Genomic DNA, 5,701 nt, shown 5'->3' on the forward strand with positions numbered 1-5,701 from the left:
TACTGACTTAAGGTAAATGAGAATAGGAATTCTACCAGCTCCCTTTGGAGAAAAGCTGCTCTCAGCCAGAGTGGAACCAGCAATTGTTCTCCATTTTCTCTATGGCCCAGATTGGCTCACAGAGAAATTTAACTGTTAGAACATGTAATCCTGGCTATTCTAACCTATTGCAATTAATATACTCCTGGTTTCTGGGAGCAAAAGGAAGAGAATTATAAGTAAGGTTGTAAGAAAACTCTTATAGAGAAGTCTGCCCACTTTAGGGATATAGGAAACTGAAATAGGATTTAGAAAAAGTAAACAAACAAAAGAAGCATAGGGTTGCTCCCCGGGTGTTTCCCCTTCTCACTGTCAGTTTGGGAGAACTTGAAATTATCATACAAAGGAAAGCCACTAAGGCCCCTGTAGACACTGACGCTTCTTATTTTTCTTAACCGCTCCCACTAATTGCTTCCTCCATCGGACTAAACCTTCTGTACAAATATGTCTGCTTTTTAATCAAAACCTGTTTCCTTTCAACTAGGGGTTGTTATGGACCCATATATATATAGTTTGCTAATCAAATCTTTCCCAATTCACCTGATAGGTGAGGGGTTTTTTTTCTTGTATATGAAATCAGTGATGCCTACATTGCTTTTTCCAGAATACTTATATATTTAGAATAAATGAACCAGATACTGAACCAAAATGGAAAGTAATGATTTTAAAGGAACCTTCCAGGAGGAAACTAACCTTGAGACTGACCGAAGGTTTGGTAATCATCTTTTCTTTATTAGTATCTTCCACGAGAGCCTGAGAGATGGCTTCACAGGGTACCCAGCCTACTCAAAATGTCTCCAGACAGCTCAGAGATGTGCAGACACGTCTCTAACACTGGGCTTGCTCATAGGTCTCTCTATAGATGCGGAACCAGCCCACAGTGACTTGAGGGTCCTCTTATGGGGTACATATTCACCCAGTGGGAGAAACTTGACCCTGAGAAACTCAAGAAAGAAGCCAGTCTTCTTGTGTTACACCACCGACCTGGTCCCAATGTAAAGTGGGTAATAGAGAGGTCTGGCACCATTAACTTTAAGACTATCTTGCAGCTGGGACCTGCTTTTCATTCCCAGGGGAGAGGGACAGAGGTTTCATATACCTGAGAGCCTTTATACCTCTCAGAGGTGTGTGCTTTCTGGAAGCTAGAAAAATGTTCCCAAATAGAAAGAAACATTCCAGAAATGGGCGAATGAGTTTGTCAGTCCCTTGCCAACATTTGGGTGGCAACCCAGTCCCTGGGGTATTAAAAATGACTTTCCTTGTTTTACGAATGAAGTTTACAAGGGACAGAGGTTTGCCTGCAGAAGCAATTCAAAGCCCACCAAATCCTTTTACCTTCCCCAAACCACACTCCTAATTCATTTCAGAAACTTATAGATAACTAGAGGCCCAGTGTAGGACATTCGTGCACTGGGGGTGGGAGGGGGGGCTCTCTTAGACAGGCCTGCGCCCTTTAGCAGTCTGGGAGTCCTCAGAGGCTGTCCAACTCATGGCTTAGGCCCGCTCTTCGCCTCCCTCCCCCCGCCCCCCGGTGCACTGACCACAAGGGGGCAGCTCCTGTGTTGAGTGTCTGCCCCCTCATGGTCAGTGTGCATCATAGTGACTGTTCTGCCATTAGGTCGATTTGCATATTACCCTTTTATTATATAGGATTGGCTTCATGCAACCAAAGTCCCAGAACCTTTGAAGTGAAAAGACCTGAGTTCATTTTTTTAAATAAAACTACAAATCTCTGGAAGGTATGTCTTATCCCAATAGAAAAAAAATGCCTCCCCGACCTACACAAATCACTTTAGCTTATTTCAACTATTTCTTTCTAATTTAATAAATTTTAATGAAAGTTATTGAATAACTAGATATTTTGAAATAACATGAAATACTGAAACATTGATTGCTAGACAAGTTCACCTGCTTTTGGGTTTTTTAATACAGAAGGTTTGTAAAATGAATTTGCAGCTGTTGATATAATGACTTGTGTTTTGTTGAAGATGTGTTTCTTGGAAGTGAGAGTGTGATTAAAATATGTTCATCAACGTCAATCTAAGGAATGCTGGTTGTTCACTTTTGTGCTTATCATTGGGGAAATTAAGGCTCCTAAGAGTTAAAAGTTCCAGTTAAGTTGGAGAAATTATATAGTTGTAACAATAAAAGGCTTGAGGTAGGGAGAGTCATATTTGAAGGAAAAGAACAAATGTAATTTTTGGTAAGGAGACTTATTTCTGAATGGGTAAGAAGGTTTGTGAAAGTTGAGAAAAGGTTTGTAAAAGCAGGTACAGGCTATAAAATTTTAACTTTATAAAAAAAATTCTTGCATTTTCTCTGTAAAAATTAGTAATTCAAATTATGTGTATGGTGTGTATGTGATGTGTTCATCTATGTGATATGTATGGTGAATTTTCAGCCTCCAGATGGCATTACTAGCATATAATCTTTTATTGGCCTAAAAAGATTAAATACTTATGTAAATTAAGGCGAATTCTGTAGTCTGGACAAAATATTTAATATTAAAACTGTTTCTAAGTGTGATTAATGTCTTTTAGAGTTATTTCCATAAGTCTGTGTTTGCTTTACTCTGATTTACAAAAAGTCCAGGCTGTAAGCTTTTGTGTATGTATATTTGCAACCTTCACAAAGTTTCCAGTTTAAGAGACTTTTTAAACCAGAGGTTCTCAACCTGTGGGTCGCGACCCCTTTGGCGGTTGAACGACCCTTTCACAGGGGTCGCCTAAGACCATCCTGCATATCAGATATTTGCATTACCATTCATAACAGTAGCAACATTACAGTTATAAAGTAGCAACGAAAATAATTTTATGGTTGGGTCACAACATGCAGAACTGTATTTAAAGGGCCAGAAGGTTGAGAACCACTGTAATTTAAACAAAAGAATGACTTTGAGTTAATTCCAATGGGCCCTGGAATACTTCAAGGATTTATTCTCTATCCTTATTGAAGGAATGTTTTTAAACTAAATTAGGCCTATTTTATATGCTTGAAATTACATGGGAAGCTTAGCTAAATTAAAAAAATGAAAATGACTAAGCTATTTGTGTACATATGCTTTTATTGAAATGGATGTTCTAAAGATTTCAACCTGCTGGTAGAGGGACCCACCAAGATTCAAAGAAAAGTTCAAATAGGAAGCTCTCAGGTGTAACAGTTCACTTGTCAGCGACACCAGTCCAGCCAAGAGGGATGGTTCCCTGTGAGGGCGTCTGGCAGTGGGCCTCCAGATATTTGTGGCACAAACATTGGAAGTTTATGAATTATTTCCAATGCTCAATACAAGAAGCCATGGACAATGTTTTAAAACCTTATATATTATTTGTTCTTCTATATTGAAATTATGTATTGAATCTCAATATACATGTACTTATATATATATTTTATATTATTCTCTCTCATTTTACAGTAATTATTATTTTCCAAAAATTATTCTCTTAAAATGTTAAAGCTTACTAAACAAGCAAAGTTTTTTAATCAATTGCATTGTAATCAAATCTATAACCATGCCACTTGGTTTTGTCATTCATAGAAAGTTATTCTTTTACTCTACTGCATTTTCAAATATGTTACATCTTTAGAAAAATCCATGAAAAGAGCTCTGACTTATTCTAAATTAAGGTTTCTAGGCAGGTCACATCTTTGAACTGAATGAAGAAGTATAGAACTCCAAGGAATAACTGAATTTATGAAAATACTGGCAAATAATCAGGATAAACAAAAAAAATGGGTATGGGACTAAATGAAGTGAAGATGATTATTGTTGTTATGACTCTGTTTAAAATACTGTTGATTTTTAAAATTTTTTGTTTTCAAAATATAAGGAAAACTAGAAGCAGACATCCCACATTACTATCAATGACTCACTAAGGTTATCGGGACTGAGAAATTAGTGACATTCATTTCACAGACTCCCAAGAGACAAAGACGTCAAAGACCAAAACTTACAACCAGGAGCTTTTTGTTTATTGAAACACAGTCATTAAAGACTCGCTTCAATGTGTTAAAAAGGACCTTACCTTATCAGAGGCCTAACCACAGATGGACATCTGTCTCTGACACGGGCCTCCATCCACCATGGACATTGAAGACTTGTCAAGGACGAGAAACCACTGGCCATGGGGCTGACAGCTTCCCCAGGAAGTCAGCAAGGCCTGGATGCTGACAAATTACTGTTGCTCACACCTTGTTCTTACATCACTTCATTGTTATGGATTAAATGTACATCAGATGATTTTATATAGTTATTACCCTCCTTATGGTTTTCTAATGGAAACAATATCTATCTCCCCAGGCCCCTCCCTTATTAAATATGAAAAGTTGAATTTGGATACCTGCTACTTTTTCCCACCTACTAGGCAGTGACATTCTGATGATCAGTTATGACAACGAAAGAGTGGAGAGTCTTAATTCATCTGGCCAAACACAGCACAAGTACAAGGGACAGTGCATGAAGAAGGAAAACATATAATTAGCTTAATAAACAATTATGATAATACATGGAAAGTGATTTTTGGTTGGTTGGGATGCTTAATCCCCTCAGTCAGGCACTAGACATTTTTTATTCCTAAACGGTGTTACTGCTTTAATGCTGTTGCTTTTGTTCCTGGTACGTAAATGTTATACTAGATGCAAAATACCAAATCTTAAGACAAGCAGCAAGAGGACTCTGCACATGGTAATTCAAAATATAAAATTGATACAGAATATTTTTTAACAAGGACATGTAGGATCTCATGGCCTCCCATTCTTCTGCCTTTTTATTTTGAATAATAATTCCACCTTTAATGCCATTTAAGATTATAGTCTTGCCTCATCCCCAATGGTCCATTGTTTAGCAAGACAAAATACTAACACTGATCATCAATGCATAATTTGTATTAATTTATGAACAAAAGGAATATGTATGGACGAAAAAAGGGGCCCCATGCTAACCTGACTAGCTCAGGGAAGTCCTGCGTGGAGACCTTGCAAACTCAGAGACTTTAAGTAACTACAAAGGATGGTCTGAAATTAAAACACTAACTGAAAGGAGCTCATGGTGGGTAGTCATGTCCTAGTCTGGCATCTTCCCTGACAAAGGTCAAGCTTTACCTTAACAGAGCCTGTGTACGGCCTTTTTGCATCTCTGATAACATAGCTCTAAATTATCAAAGGAATTTTCCTTATTTTCGACACCTTATGCACAGGCACCGCCCTGTGCTGCGGAGACCACAAATCCCCTCATTGTTATTGAGTTCACTGTTGACTTGAAACTATCCTACATCCACATTGTAAAAGAAGTATGTGCCTATCATTTTACTGTTTATCCAATCACCGAAGTTTCCCCACTTTGCTTTCTCCTCTCTCCCTAATCTATCACCCATGGATTTCATGGAACCCACATAAGTCTGCACTTTGCTTGTAACTTATAAAATAAGATGCAAAATTATCATTCTCCGGAGCATTCTCTCAACCCATTGAGATTTTCTCACCCGCAATTATTGACACTTTGGTTCAAAAAAACACACAATATTTTTTCACAGCTTTGAAAGTTTTTCACATTAATAAGAGAAAAGGTTCTTGGCAGGAAAAGTAGAATTGCAGGTGAGGAATAGGAAACACATTAGTATCTTAGGTCATTTTCTTAGCAGAGGACAGACAGCACATGCTTGTATTA

The sequence above is a fragment of the Myotis nattereri genome, assembly GCF_964212035.1.
Source record: "Myotis nattereri genome assembly, chromosome: 16".
In the NCBI taxonomy this organism is placed as follows: domain Eukaryota; kingdom Metazoa; phylum Chordata; class Mammalia; order Chiroptera; family Vespertilionidae; genus Myotis; species Myotis nattereri.